The following is a 16570-nucleotide window of genomic DNA, read 5'->3' on the forward strand; positions in this document are numbered from 1 at the left end:
TATGACACTAGGATAAATGGCTCTTCTTGGACTATTTTAATCAAATTATCTCAGAAAATGAGGGGTTATCTCAGATTACCTCAGACCAAAAGCAATGCTGTGTAGGAAGTGATGTGAGGCAGTATGGGTAGGAATTACGCATACCTGGGTTTGAATTCTGGCTCTCCTACTTACAATATCAACAAAGCAATAAAAAATGTAGTTATAATTTACGGAGCAACTATCATGGGCCAGGGGCCTTATATCAAAATAGTCTATTTTTTTTGAATTCCCACATCAACAGAGCAACGTAGCTATTCTTCTTCCTTTAAACATGGGGAAATGAAGACAACAAGAGGCTCATAAATGTAGGCATCTCAGACAGGTAGTGTGGCGGGCAGCTTCACATCCTTGTGTGATCGCCTCCTCTTTGGCGTGGGCTAGATCTAGTCACTTGCTACTAGTGGATAGAACACAGCAAGTGAGACGGGCTGCCAAGATTAGACTAGAAAAGACTGACTGCCATCTTGCTTATACTCTCTATTTTGCTTGCTCATTTTGCGGGAGCCAGCTGCCTTTGTTGTCAGCCACCCTCTGGAGAAACCCGTGTGGTGAGGAATAGAGGGCAGCCACTTGCCAACATCCCATAAGGAACTAAGTCCTGCCAACATCTTCTGATTGAACTTGGTCATGGATCTCACCTCAGTTGAACCCTGTGATGACTGGCCCTGGCCGACACCTCGATTGCAGTCTTATAGGACACTCCGAGCCAGGAGATCCAGCTTAGCCCTGCCAGGATTCCTGAGCCACAGAAACTGTGAGCTAATAAGTGTGTGTTATTTGAAGCTGCTAAGTTAGCGAGTAATTTGTTATGCAGCAATAGATAATTAATACAGGTGGTAAGATACCAAGATGAGGTCTGAAGCCAACTTTCCAACTTCAAAGCACAAGCTCCTTTCCCTGAGCTAAATGGTCCCTTTAAAAGCCGTGTGGACTTTGGGAAAATTACTAAAAGTCTCTGAAACTCATCATCTACATGAATAAAATAGGAATGATGCCTATACCACAGTGTTTGGGGGCAGCTTAAACGAGATAACATATGTAATGTCTTTGGCTTCATTGTCAGTTGAAATATAAAAGCAGAGAAAACAGTGAAAGGTTATCAGAAGACAATGTCTTAACAATGCCAGGCAGTAAATGATGGGGAGCCTGAGAAATAGTTCGAGGGCAGACTGCAGGCAGCAAGACCAGAAGTGCAGGCAGCGAGCAGTAGTCATGTGACTTAAGTCCAGCCAATTTACATCCTGGGCCCAGTTTCCCAGGGACATGATAATAACGATGTACACCTTACGGGAGACTCCTGAGGATTAAGTGAGATCATGTTTGTGGACTCACCCAGACAGGACCTGGCATATAATGGATAGCTAGATTGATACTAGCCAGTTTTACATTATTTTCCTAATTAGCATGATTTTTATGAATCATGATGGTGTTTCAGGGACCTGTGTGCAGCTGAGTACAACTTCTGGATCAAGGCCTTTTCAGAAATCCTCATTATTCTGTACTCCCTCTCTACTTCTTACAAACATCAGCTAAGTCTCAACATCCATACGTTGGTTCTCCACCTCAACCTCTTTTCCCGGATCTATTTATCAGATCTTGCAGCGGAGCTATAACCAACAGTTACACCCTACAACAGAGAAAGGCTCCATCTATGTTAACCTGTACAGGGATTCATCTGAGGAATTGGTCTTCAGGTATCTGGCTTCCTGATGACATGGGTGCCACTACTGATGTCTCCACAGAAAATGGCACACAGTAGGCACCCACCATGACCTACTTGATATCTTTGAGAGTAAGAGAAGAAACTATACAGATCCTGCTTCTTTTAAAAAAAATATTAATTTATTCATGAGAGGCACTGAGAGAGGCAGAGACATAGGCAGAGGGAGAAGCAGCCTCCCTGCAGGGAGCCTGATGCGGGACTCTATCCCTCCAGGATTCCTGGGATCACACCCTGAGCCAAAGGCAGATGCTCAACCACTGAGCTACTCAGATGTGCTCAGATCCTGTTTCTTTTCATGTCCCTAGGGTCTGGCAAAGGGCCTTGCTTGGAGTAGGTACTCAAACATATCCCAAATTAATGAAAGAACTGAAAAAACATGCTGGCTTTTTTACTCTTCCTAGACAATCATTGTTTGATTTTCTAGAAGGCAGTGTGTCCATCAAAAATTTTAGTTCATATGATTGGTTACTCTACTGGATATATGCAACACTTACACTTTTGTGTTTTCTTTTTCCCTATTGTCTTCTCTTATATCCTGGCAAATCCGGCTGAAAAATACAAGGGTTTGCCTCCCATACACAGATTCAGGATCTACTCAGTTTCCTATGAAAATGAAATGAAAGAAAACAAAAGAGGTGAACATCAGTGATGGCCATTATATATATTTTGCTTAGTGTGAGTTTACTCAGGTGCTGAAGCCACATAGGACTGCCGTTAGCCAGGATTCATTTCTACTGCCACACAAGACTCTCTCACTGGAGGCACTTGGGCCCAGTCACCTTTTTTTTTTTGTTTTTTTTTTTTTAATTTTTTTTTAATTTTTATTTATTTATGATAGTTACAGAGAGAGAGAGAGAGGCAGAGACACAGGCAGAGGGAGAAGCAGGCTCCATGCACCGGGAGCCCGATGTGGGATTAGATCCCGGGTCTCCAGGATCGTGCCCTGGGCCAAAGGCAGGCGCCAAACTGCTGCGCCACCCAGGGATCCCCCAGTCACCTTGTTTTAAACCTCAAAGATAATGTGGACATATTTAAGGATGTAGAAAGTCATATAGTTAATCCTCCACTAAACAGCCCTATAAGTTTATGTAAATCACCACAGCCCGCTAGCGTCAAGGAAGTCGATGAGGATAATCATTGGCATTGCATTTTGTACGCTACCCATTGATTTATTTCCCCTAGACCAAATCAAAACTACCAAATATGCAGACCCAAAGAATTTGCACAGACGATCTAGGGATGGTTATTTTATAAAGGTCACAACTTCACTTATCCCCCTGTTTTTTAATGCATTTGTTCAATGGGATTGGGATGCTGAGGAGTTAAGGAAAGAAAAGATTTATTCAGTTAGAAAAATCAGCAAGATGTGAACCACATTTTAGAATTAGAACCAGCAGTTGTATTAAAAGGGGGAAAAAAACCACCCCTGGACTTAGAATTTAACACGTGTGTGTGTGTGTGTGTGTGTGTGTGTGTGTGTGTGTGTATGGACATGCTTATCCTTGGCCTCCTTTAACTGGCGGAGTAAATTTAAGTCACTTCATCCCTGAGAGCCTCAGTATCCTTATCTGTAAAATGGACAAAATCATTCTGACTTCCCTCTGGCCCTGTGGTGACGTTTCAGGGAAACATTTAAAAGAAACACCAACGTGCCAGGCATTAGCTCTGGGCAATAGCAGGCGCGCAGTAAAAGTTTGTTAAATCTCAGTATGAATTGGAATGGCTAGCCACAAATGAAGTATAATTAGAAAATAAACCTTTGAATGGTTAGTGGTGAAAATAAAAATGTTTTTTTTCCCTCCCTATTCTATTTTCTATTTAACACTGGGCATACTGGCACAATTAAGGGCCCAGACTTTGTGACAGTTACTGCCACAGAAACAGCCGGATTTATTAATACCAATAATAATAATAAACAATAGTTATTGCATTCACCACGTTCATGTTGTTTAAATTAAAATCCAGATCTCTAGGTTTTGCTAAGAAAAACATGAAAAATGTCTACCTCTGCAGGAACAAGTTACACTTTTCAGAATACTTGAATGTCCTCCATGGTTGGACCACCGAGCCTTAGCACTCCCCAACAGATGATGGGTTCACAGTCTTTTTCTCAGGTCTTTCGGACTCCTGATTTTTATCCCCAGAGGGAAGTTAACCTCACTTTCCAGAAGACAGGGGAGCTGCAGGTGGCTAGATGACTGTGTCTGCTGGGCCCTGGCTCATTCAGAGTTCAAGTTTCTCTTGGGACTTACTCTAGCTCTCGCAGCCCTGGCACCATCACGGTGCCATATGGGTCTAAGGATTCTATTCTCTTCTCACACGCTTACCTTGAAGTGCTGGTTTTTGCAACCTCTCCTGTGCTTGCATATTCCCGATCATCAGCCCAGTTTTGTCACATCTCCAACACGTCCTGTGCAAGGACAAGTTGGACGCATGTGCCACCATGTCCCATCATGTACTAAACCAATGCAGCTTATCCTTCTCTTCACTAAACCTGGTTCCCTCTCTCCAAGAATAGCACCATCATCTGCCCAGGAACCATGAGCCAGAGACCTGGGAGGATACCTAAGCTCCCCTTTCAGCCTCCCCATCTCCCAAATCCAGAGTTTCCTGATCATCTCAATCTTCATCAATCAGACCCATCCTCTCCCTGCCTACCATCACTGTTCTGCTTCAGGCTCATAGCATCTTTTATCTGCCCTATTGCATGTGGTCCTAAAAGGTCTTCCATCCCCTTGGCTTGTGCTGCTCCAATCCATTCCCCACATGACAACTATAGCGGCATGTCTGACCATGGCAATCCGCTGCCTACCGTATCTCTATACTCCTTCCAAGGTTGGAGGCGATATAACTTGGCATCTTAGACCCTCTATGTATTCCTACTGGGTTCTCCGGCCTTGGCTTCCACCACTCTCTTCATAATAATATTCAAGCAATACTAATCTCCTTAGAGTAGCTTCCACTGTGATTCCTGCTATTTCACAATGCTGTGCCATTTTGCCTGACATTCCTTTACACAGAATATATTTTCCTCTTCCAAAATTTTTTCAACTCTTCCAACTCGATTGCTTTTTTTTTTTTTTTTTTTGGAACACTTCAGTGAACTCCCAGGCTCCTTCAAGATCACACGAGCACCTCCATTCTGGAATGAGTTAGCAATAATGAATTTTTTTTTTCTTTTAAGACTAGTCTGAGATCATTTTTAGAGCAGAGAACTAAGCAACACAATGTGATCTTCAAGGATACAAACTCTGAATCTAGAACCTTGGGGTTGGAATCCTATCTCTACGAGTTACTAGCCAGTGACAAACTACCTGGATTCTTTGAGCCCCAGCTTCTTTATCTTTTAAGAGGTGCTAATAACACTGAACTCAATGAATGATTATAGAATTCAAAAAGCTGAGTTTTAAAGGATGAGAAGGACCTGGCCATGCAAAGACTAGGAGAACGCACACTTCAGGGAGAGAGAACAGTAGATACAAAGGTCTGACTGATGAAACACTGGGCACTGAATAATTTACAGCCAATGACCCTGTCCTTCCTCCAGCATGCACTCAGTCTAGGATTATAGTTTCTAAGAGAAAACAGTCAAAATCTTAGAATTAACACATGGTGCTTTGTACAATCTGATTAGCTGTAATTTACTTCATTTCTTCTGTCCCATTGAGATTCTTCCCATATTCTACTATCACACTTAAACCTTGGGTGAAACTCTAAAGCCCTTAGAAGTGGTGAAAGGGCCACACTGGCAGGGCTCCAAGGGATGAACCTGGATGCTGAGTGCAGCCCTCTGGCTCAGTGAGGGCACCATCCAAAATGGCATGCCTCTGAATGAACACTGCAAATACATACATTCAGGGAACGCAGACTTCTTGTCAAACGTTGACAGCAGGTTTATTTCAGCATGAGATGCATTTGCCAAATGAGCAGAGACTCAAAGATCGCACTGGTTTTAAAGATGATTTTTGCTTTGTAGCAGAAAAATCAAATGATTTATGAGTTTGTCAGGGAACGGATGTTGCCTTTTGAAAAAAAAAAACTTCCCTGTTCCAAAGTGTCATGAATTGCAAATGAACCAACGGACGATGTGTATGTGTATGTGTGTACGTGTGTACGCACACATGTATCTTAGAGCTCGTCCTCTCTCTTCTTTGCCTCCGTGGTTTGGAAGCCAGCTCTACCGTGTGCCTTCACTGATGCTGCAAGCAAATTGTAATTATAATGCCGAACAGTCATTTCCAAGACAAACCAAATCTGTGTTCCATTAAAGTCATGGAATAGTTAAACATTATTTTTTTCCCCCAGCCATAATAAAAAACAGGCTCCCCATTCAATCTGATGCTCCAGAAGTCAGAGGATTCCACATGGTCCCCTCCATGATATTTGGAAATAGATTCTGATGGTGTCCCAGGCATATCAGCAGGAGGTCAGTTTAACTTATGGTTTATCTTGCTCACTGTGGTTTGGACAGCGACTGCATGGAAGTCCTGAAATGGTAATCGATTTCCTCTCTGAGATGCTAAGCCTGCCTGCCAACTAGTAAGCCTATTCCCTCAGTGTGTCCTTTCGAGATTTTCGATGGAATCACAGAAATGAGAGCTGTACCTTCTGTGGAACTAGAGATGAGAAAACGCTGCTCTTTGGGAGTTGTCTCAGGAGGGAAAAATTATGCTTGAATCTTTTTATTCACCAGTTTGCAAGAATCATTCCGATGATACACTATTGTAAAACGGTCTTTGAAATGAAAGCTTCCTCTATAACTCACCAGTTATTTTATCCCAATGCCCTAAACGTATGTGTATTCGGGGAGCATTTTAATCATAAAAGTAACTCTTCAAAGAATATTAGGATTAAAAGAAATGTTCCAACACCCACTAACAACCATTTACGTCCCACAGAAAGTCTAGTTTATGTGAGCTTTCTGTCTTCTCTTCTCTTCCCATGCTGAGAATTACCAATGATTTAAACTTTCACTTTCAAATATCATAAACTTTCAGCCAATTCTTCATGTTATGCCTCTCGATAGAGTGGGGGATCCTGCTCTGTTTTGGTTTCTAAAGATCTCCCTAGTTTTCTAGTCTAAGTTCAGCTATGCGCTTGAACAGTGGATTTCAAATTCTGGGAGGGACTCACATAAAGCTGTGCATTTATGTTGCAAACCAGTACACACAAGAACTTAACAATTCATGCAATGATACTTTTCCTTACCATCTACAGTCCACTCTGATATTTTCTTTTCTATTCTATTCCATTTCATTCTACTCCATTTTAAAGATGCTTGGCCACAACCTACTAAATTGATTTTCCTACACATCAGTGGACAAGGTCTGCAGCTTCAAAACTCTAATTCACCAATTTGAAAGAATATCTCTGATCCTCCTTCCCTTCCCTCTGTTCCTTCATCAGTATTCTACCCAGAAGTTTCATGGATTTTGTAATATAAGGATCTTCAGGATATTGAAGGGATCATGTTTACTCTTTACAACTATAAGTCTCTTTATCCTCATCCCTAAAATGAGAATAAAGATAGACAGTATTGATAACACAGGATTATTGTAGGAATTAAATGAGATCATTTATATAAAGCACTTAGCTCTGTCCCTGGCACATAAAATGTTCCCAATTAATGGTAATGAATCCCTATGGCAGAGTCCCACCTCTAATCTCTTCCTTTTTACCCCACAAGAAATATCTTTAGATATGATAAAAAGATGGAAAATTAGTAGAATGAGCCTTCTAGCTCTCTATTTGGTAGTTTCTGCCTATTAATAGTCATTACTTGTTTTGTACTCCATATGGGGTATGGGCTTGTGACTCTCAGAAACTACGGAATTCCCTTCGCCATTATAAATAATGTTGGTCACATCTTAACATGGAACACAGTGCATCCTGAGAGAAGTTTGACCAGTTATTTATTAAAGAGTCCCAACTGATAGCCAGAGGCTGTGCTTTTGAGTTATTTAAATTCACCTCAAATACCACAAAGGAACAAGTCCCTGCCAAGTGGGCCTTGGTGGGATGCTCCACAGAGATTCTCTACTTCTCGCTTTCTTTCTGATTTCCATCCTTCCCTTCATGACCTTCTCTATCAGCTGCTTATTTCTGCTCCCTTTTCTTAGAATGTGAAGAATTGGTCCTAATTCCTATTGTTCCTTTTTATGTCTTTCAAACCCTGCAATTCTTTGACCATTCAGTTCTTGATGGATAGCCAGATGGATAGAAGATGGTGGTTGGGTGTGAGGGATGTTTTCATTTTGGCCTGTGGCTCTTTTTCTCTGAATTCCTTGATGTTAAATATAATATGTAGCTGTGAGAATTGAATTCCTTCTGTAAACCACCTCGTCTATTTGACATGAGCCTTGGATGGTCCTCCTATTAACATGGTTTTGATTATATTCCTTAAGAAATTATAATCCTGGCCTTAGAATGCTAAAGGCCCATCTGCCTCTTTCCTTCTCTGAGCTGCACTGGAAAAATACCAACATTAATTAATGAACATGTCTCTGTCTCTACCATCCAGATAAATGATTTATCCAAAGAATCTCCCCATGGCTTCTTCGTGCCTCCTGGAAGGACTGAAAGTTTCTCACCATGACTTCTGATGCATTTTATGGCTTCGCTCTCACCTACCATTCCCTCCCTATCTTCTGCCATGGTTGGTCTGCTCATCTACCATTTATTCCTTCTGCCCTTCTATCTCTGCCATATGGAATGATTTACCATTCTCCCCATTTTCTAGACTTTCCCCCCAGGACTTTGTCCAGGCTAGGCTCTCTTCCTCCATGGAACACCTTCCACCCTATTCCACCGCTTCATCTGACCATCATTTATTCATTCCTCAAAATTCTTCCCATATTGTAACCCTTCCTTCCATGACTCCCCAGGCTGTGTTAGGCCCTGCATGTCATACCATGCACTTCTCAACACTGCAGTAGTGGCACACACTGTAATTAGCTGTCTCTTTAACTCTTTTTAATTCTTAAAATTTTCAGAAGTAAAGGCAGAATGGGTGTTCAGCAAATATTATTTGGGGACTTAGTTAACTTATTAATTAATCTTAAGTCTAACCTCTTGTACTGATTCAAAGCTGAATTACTTGGATTCTCTAGAACCACAAGATGAGAATGGATTTTACTGTCCTCAAACCCATGAAATTTGCTTGGTCTTCCTTTGCCTCCTGTCCCATCTGGAGAGACATCTTTTGGTGCTTCAGTGTGGTTTGAGTTTAGATGGATACGGTCATGTGTGTGTGTCCATGTATGTGTGAGAGAGATGTGACAGCTTATCTCATCTTCTGTGTGCTTTTAGATTCCTCACTTTGAGCTCATGTCCAAACAGTCAACTTATCAGCTCCTGAATTATTTATCGGCATTTGAGACAATGGAATGTGGTCCAGATGGGGATTTCTATCTAATGGAGAAAGTGCTTCCTCACAAACCTCCCCAGTGTTCCAAAACTGAAGCCTGTGGAAAGTGCAGAATTCTTCATCTGTCAAGAAGATTGGCTAACCACCAGTCAATAAGTGGGATCAGACTTACAGACTACACATTCATTCTTCAGTCACTGAGCCCAGCATCTTCTCCCTCTGCCATGTTTTGTGCCAGGCATTGTGCTGCACAGGTGTTCAGACTCCGTTCTTGGCATCAAAGAGCTCAAAGTCTGTTGAAGTGAAGAAGAAAAGTGAGCAGATCATTAGGATGGGCTGTGATAAAGGTACGTATAAAAGTAGGGAAGACGGGATAGAAACTAATGAGGAAGGTATAACAAGACTTGATGTAGGGAGAACAGAATTCACCAGGTCAATAAGGAAGCAAATATTTTTTCAGATGTGCCATATGAAAAGTGATTTGGGAACGTCCAAATTTGAGGAGGACCCTCAATTCTGTCCATATTGGTTTGAATGCCATTTGAAGCAAGATTCTTTAGAACATTCTGGGGAATCAGAGAAGACAGTTGAGTAGATAGATGATGAATGGTGAAGGATGAAGTCAGCATGAAGGCATGAATGTGTAGAGAAGAAACTGCCACTTGGGAGACTTCCTTTTTCACTCTATTGGCTGAATGTTGAAGCAGGATGAAAGTAGCGAAGCAGAATTCAATTTAATTATTTTAGAGCAGTAGCTAGAAACCATCCCCTATCATTCTGAATCCCCTGGTCTTCCTGCTTTCACCAGGAAAAAGTGGCAAATAGGATGGTGAAGATAAGCAAGTTGACTCTTCAAGTTGCTGCCATGCAATTACATTATAGTGAGACCCGTGGCTGACCTCAGGATAGATTTTGTGATGAGTAAAGAACGCTTCAAAATATGAAAGTCAGGAGATGATCTATGCTCTTGAGAGCCCTGATGCTGTCCCCAGGAGTCATCCTCAAGTTGTCATTGACTTTGCTATTATCTCCTAAAGAGTTTCTAAACCTGGCTAAAGAAGCTTGGCCCTCTCTGGTTCCTTTCTTCTTTGATATGTGACTCATCTTATGATCATTTATATAACAACTGCCATATTGACTTACAGGTACCTGAACTGGTACAAGCCTTCAGTCTGGGAGATCTACTCTACTATCTTCAAAATACCTATCTCAAAGATGGCAGAAGAGAGGACTGGAAAGGATTTAATACCTTGCCTATGATTATACAGTTAATAAATATTAAAGAGGGCATTTAAACCAGGAATGTTTGGTTCTATTTTTTTCTACTATATTGTTTTGGGAGAATAAATCAATGCTAAGAATCATTTGTGTCTCCTGAGGGAAACTCATCTCTCAAGTACCTTGAAGTATCCCTAAACATCTAAAGGGGTGTATCTTGATGTGTCCTTTAAATGATTTGTAGCAAACTTTATTCTTGAGAAAATAGGCAAAGATCCATGGGGGATCTTTGTCTTGTCCGTTTCTCAAAGGGTTTTATGTGACTAGATTGCATCTATATGGCTGGAGTGCCTTAGGCGAAGTACTTGAACTTCTGCAGTGACTTATGCTGTCTGAATTGCATCCAGTGCCCTGATTCTTCACATAGTTGGGAAGATTTGTCACATGTTTATGCTATTTTGACAGTAGCTAGACTGAAATAATCCAGAGGCAAGTAATATTGCTTCTCTAACTGGCATGCCTATAGAGCAGGGAGGTTCACCATTAGTCATTAAATGGCTGGGACAAATGGCTTGGATGCTTCTCTTGAATGAGGCATGCAGCAGGGCCACAAGAGAATCCTGTCTGAATGATGACAAGGTCATAAGAAAGCAGAGGCTGCTATCATTGATACATTCCAGGCACCAGTGAACTATTTTATACAGTATCTGAACAAGAAGGAACTTAGAAGTTCATCTAATCCTAAAAGCCACCAATTAAAGGAGACTAAGGGCTGAGGGGGTCTTCTCTCAGGTCATAAAGAACAGATAGAATTTAAAACTGCTCTTACCCAGAGTTTGAGCCTCTGGTTTAAGCATTTGTGAAGGTTAAGTAGGGTCAGGTGTAATTATTATATTTACAAAGTAACTGAGGCAACGATTTGATAAATTGTGCCCTCACACACCTGGGTGGCTCAGTGGTTGAGCGTCTGCCTCTGGCTCAGGTAATGGTCCAGGGGTCCTGGGATCGAGTCCCGCATCAAGCTCCCAGTAGGGAGCCTGCTTCTCTCTCTGCCTATGTCTCTGCCTCTCTCTCTCTGTGTCTCCCATGAGTGAATAAATAAAATCTTAAAAAAAAAAAAACTGTGCCCTCACAAGGTCCGCATACAGCTCACCTGACTCAGATATATAGATACTGTTGACTACCTAATTCAACTGTCAGACCCTACTTCTTCCTTGTTAATAAAACTCTGATTTGACTCACATGGTCATGTGCACAGGTCCAGATAATCAGTCATGATTGGCATGAACCAATCACAACAATGCCATGTCCTTTCATCAGTGATTTACTCAGAGTTGAGCAGACAACCCAGTTCCAGCCAATGGGATATAAAGAGAAGTCATAGGGACTTCATGATGCTACGAGCTGCAGCACACATCTCATGACCACAAGAGGAGACATTGCATACAAACTGAGGATGGTAGAGACAAAAGAGCAAAGGAATTAGAGTCCTTGATGGCATTGTTAAGCTGGCAACCACATCTGGATCCTCACATCTCTGGGTAGTAAGCTAATCCAACAGCAAATGGCCTTATAGGTTAAGCTATTAATATTGTTACTTGCAGCTGCTCTTATTTTAAAGATATATAAAGAAAATTTCCAAAGATGGCTAAAACTTTGAAAACTAATTTGTTCATCAGTGGACTAGCACATTCCTCAAAAGCAGAGACTGTTAGGTCTTTCAGTTTTATATTCCCAAGGACCAGGTCAGGGTCTGCCATTATGTGGATACTCACTAAATGTGTGAAGCATGAATACATATGCCCTTATAGACAAATAAATTGCAGAGTAAAGTTTGGGATGGGCATGACTAAACTTGAAAATTTAGTATTTGTTGAGAACCTAACACAAGCCAAACCAGTGGATTTCCCAAACCAGTATGGTACTGAGGATAAGATGATGTGAGCTGTCTACACTGGGTGCAGGCAGTAAGGGGTCCATTGTCTGTAAGGAATTTTAAAACAATGCCACAAACGGACTGAAAAGTTGGTCTGCTCTTTATTATCACCACGAGTCAGAAATTCTAAACAATGTCTGTGATAAAATATCCTTTCTTGAGAAAATTCTTTTGTTAGTCTAAATTCTAAACAATTGTTGTGGTTGACTATTGAGTTTTAATAATATATATGTAAGCTTTAAATTAACGGTTTTTTGTTATGTATCCTTTAATAAATATATTCTATACAGAAGTTAATTCCAAGAACTCTCAGCTATCCTGGCAGCACCCAACAGGCAGAGACCTAGCTATGGGTGTTCATGTGAGGATTATGTTTGTGACAATTTAGAACCATTCCAATTCACATCCTTAGCACTTGTGGTATTACCTATCCTTGTACTTAAATGGGTGATTTTGAATCAATATCAACAACATAGTGATTAAAATAGACGAGGGAATAAAACTGAAGTTATCGCAAACCTGACATTCTGGGTGACCAGCTGGAGAACTATTTTGCATTTAAAACTTAAAACAGGGATCCCTGGGTGGCACAGCGGTTTGGCGCCTGCCTTTGGCCCAGGGCACGATCCTGGAGACCTGGGATTGAATCCCGTCGGGCTCCCGGTGCATGGAGCCTGCTTCTGTCTCTGCCTCTCTCTCTCTCCCTCTCTCTCTCTCTCTCTCTGTGACTATCATAAATGAATAAAAGAGAATCCTTTAAAGAAAAATAATAAAACTTAAAACAGAGTCAAAGTACAAGATGTTATGTTATTGGCTAGTAAGTGCAAATTTTAGCTCATAAATGCAATCTTGTTCTGAGTGTGAAATTTTCTGAAGTGAATTTTTTGGTGCTAATTCGGCACCAAAAATACTACTTTCAAACAGCCAGAATCAGCCCCATCAATGTACCTTAGAAAATCATCCTTTAAAATTAGTCCTTGATGTTTAGGACAAAGCATTTATGGAAAAGGTCATTAACTATATAGCAAGATGTAAGGAAATAAATATTTTGCATAAGAAAAAGTCAAATTTCAAAGAAAAATGCAGAAGCAGCAATAAAAGATGTTAGTTTTACATTGCTAGGAGAAATCTAAAGGACAAAGGATGTTTGTCTCATTTTCTCAAGAAACTGGAGACTTGTGCTACAGCAACTGATTGGATAATGTCAATATTAGTTATCATGGAGCCATTATCTCTGATTTTTACAGATTTTATAAAACATAAGATGTGTTTGATAAACTTTCTGGTGAAGTTATTTTAGTGGGAATTTTTTTTTCTTTAGTCTCATAGAGATTTTGAAATTGGTAGTATTGATTCCAAAGACACATAATCTGTGTAACAATTTTCTGGAATGTGTTGTGAAATGAAGTTTTTAATGCATCTGCCAAACTTATTCTATGTATAATATTTCCTAAAAAAAAAATTTCCTTAACTATTTGTATAGCTATTGGTTCTTACGAAAGATAATTTTTTTAATTAAAATTAATAGGGTTGCCTTTTCTCTGCATCCTCTCCAACATTTGTGGTTTCCTGCCTTGTTAAGTTTCCCCATTCTCACTGGTGTGAGGTGGTATCTCATTGTGGTTTTGATTTGTATTTCCCTGATGGCAAGTGATACAGAGCATTTTCTCATGTGCATGTTGGCCATGTCTATGTCTTCCTCTGTGAGATTTCTCTTCATGTCTTTTGCCCATTTCATGATTGGATTGTTTGTTTCTTTGGTGTTGAGTTTAATAAGTTCTTTATAGATCTTGGAAACTAGCCCTTTATCTGATACAGTCATTTGCAAATATCTTCTCCCATTCTGTAGGTTGTCTTTTAGTTTTGTTGACTGTATCCTTTGCTGTGCAAAAGCTTCTTACCTTGATGAAGTCCCAATAGTTCATTTTTGCTTTTGTTTCTTTTGCCTTCGTGGATGTATCTTGCAAGAAGTTACTGTGGCCGAGTTCAAAAAGGGTGTTGCCTGTGTTCTCTAGGATTTTGATGGAATCTTGCCTCACATTTAGATCTTTCATCCATTTTGAGTTTATCTTTGGAGAGGATGCGGAGAAAAGGGAACCCTCCTGCACTGTTGGTGGGAATGTGAACTGGTGCAGCCACTCTGGAAAACTGTGTGGAGGTTCCTCAAAGAGTTAAAAATAGATCTGCCCTACGACCCAGCAATTGCACTGTTGGGGATTTACCCCAAAGATACAGATGCAATGAAACCCCGGGATACCTGCACCCTGATGTTTCTAGCAGCAATGTCCACAATAGCCAAACTGTGGAAGGAGCCTCGGTGTCCATCGAAAGATGAACGGATAAAGAAAATGTGGTTTATGTATACAATGGAATATTCCTCAGCCATTAGAAATGACAAATACCCACCATTTGCTTCGACGTGGATGGAACTGGAGGGTATTATGCTGAGTGAAATAAGTCAATCGGAGAAGGACAAACATTACATGGTCTCATTCATTTGGGGAATATAAATAATAGTGAAAGGGAATAGAGGGGAAGGGAGAAGAAATGGGTAGGAAATATCAGAAAGGGAGACAGAACATGGAAGACTCCTAACTCTGGGAAACGAACTAGGGGTGGTGGAAGGGGAGGAGGGCAGGGGGTGGGGTGACTGGGTGGCGGGCACTGAGGGAGGCACTTGACGGGATGAGCACTGTGTTTTATTCTGTATGTTGGCAAATTGAACACCAATAAAAAATAAATTTATTATAAAAAATAAATTAAAATTAATAAAAACAAAGACGCTTTGATCAACTATCAAAGAACATAGATTGATAAGTATGGCTATACTGTCTATCGAACATAAATAGACAAAGGAAACCAAATTTCACAAACTTATTGACATATGTGTACAAGGAACAAAAACAAACTGTATTGTTATTATGTAAATGTAAATGTAAATGTAGGGTTTTTTTCCCTTTTCAAAATTTTTAAAAGATTTTATTTATTCATTTGAGAGACAGAGAGCAAGAGAGAGAGAGAGATCAAGAATGAGTAGGGGGAGGGGCAGAAGGAGAGAGAGAAGCAGACTCTCCACTGAGCAGAGTCCAACACAGGGCTAGATCGCAGGATCCCCGGAGATCATGACCTGAGCCAAAGGAAGATTCTTAACCGACTGAGCATCATATATATATATATCACTGTATTTTTTTTCTTGCCACTATTATTATTCATGCATTTCATGATTATTACTGAAGATCATTTTGTTGCTCAGAGGAGGGGGGTGTTCAACATTATCTGTCTTTATGTGTCAGACGTGCTAGGCTCACCACTTTTTAGCAGCTGTGCTTTACAAATGAGAAAACCAAGACTAAGCAACATTAAGTGCACAAGGCCCTAAATTTAAGAACTCTCACGAAGATAGTCCTTCATGAGATTCAGGATTCACTGGTTCAGGATTCAGCAGATTCACTGCTATCCTTAGAGCCCACACAGCTCACCAACTCAGCCCATGCCTGAGTACAGTGTGGGGTAGAGTTAACTCTAAGCCAATAGAAGGAACGTTGTGGTCAACTCATACGTATTCATAAATTTTACTTGAATATAAGTCAACCCTCTTCTTCAGGCCTTTCACCCAGAGTCCTTTGCTTCACCCAAACAAATTTTTCCACTAAAAAATAAATATCAACTGTGAAACAGCCTATTTATGTAAGCAAAAACATTATCTAATCCTCATTTATTATGATTCATACATATACAATGTACTTGATTATACTTTTTGGTAATGTTACATTTCTAGTAAAGTTTATTAAAAACAGAACTCTTTAGGAGATGCAAAAGGAATCACTGTGAAAATCCACAATAAACCCCATACTCCCAGCCTCATTCCCCTAGTTAATGTCGTTCTTGAAGATATACACAGGAAAGGCGTATGGGGGCCCCTTCTCAGTTGTGTTATACTATATGCTGTTTCCATGGGAATACATACTCAGGAGATGAAATCATAAAGTATTCTAGAAGGTGCTAATATCTCAATGGAGCATAATAACCCGCTGAAAATATCTATATTCACATAAAATACAGCAAAGGAGAACAATGGAAATTTGGAGGAGGAGAGAAAATGAGCATCTGCTATGGCAGTACAAGTTGATACTAACACCATGCTAAGTTTAAAGCTGTGTTTAATAACTGTGAGTCACATGGAATATTAAAATGCCATTGGTTGCTATTTAATTTGGTCAGGGTCAAGTTTCTCGCTTTCGATCCCTCTCCCGCAATCCTGTAGAAGTTCAACCCAATGAATCCT

General features: G+C 40.5%; 2 long non-coding RNA genes across 11 annotated transcripts in view; one reads left to right on the plus strand and one right to left on the minus strand.

The window, feature by feature from the left end:
• Window positions 1-10414, plus strand: part of LOC118350236 (uncharacterized) — a 40593-nt gene extending 30179 nt beyond the window's left edge. The window contains exons 2-3 of the long non-coding RNA XR_004803607.2: window positions 9074-9478; window positions 10277-10414. This is a non-coding gene — a long non-coding RNA (uncharacterized LOC118350236). The remainder of the gene's footprint in view (window positions 1-9073; window positions 9479-10276) is intronic.
• LOC112649986 (uncharacterized) overlaps window positions 1-16570 on the minus strand; it is a 132168-nt gene that overhangs the window by 103026 nt on the left and 12572 nt on the right. For 9 of the 10 annotated variants that reach the window (XR_004803605.2, XR_007414125.1, XR_003129853.3 and 6 more), the window contains exons 2-3: window positions 9304-9424; window positions 2260-2368 (exon numbers count right to left, since the gene is read on the minus strand). This is a non-coding gene — a long non-coding RNA (uncharacterized LOC112649986). Of the gene's footprint in view, window positions 1-1862; window positions 2369-9303; window positions 9425-16570 lie in introns of those variants that run through there. The other variant, XR_003129852.3, reaches the window with a different exon arrangement.

Source organism: Canis lupus, chromosome 11 (assembly GCF_003254725.2).
Source record: "Canis lupus dingo isolate Sandy chromosome 11, ASM325472v2, whole genome shotgun sequence".
Lineage (NCBI taxonomy): Eukaryota > Metazoa > Chordata > Mammalia > Carnivora > Canidae > Canis > Canis lupus.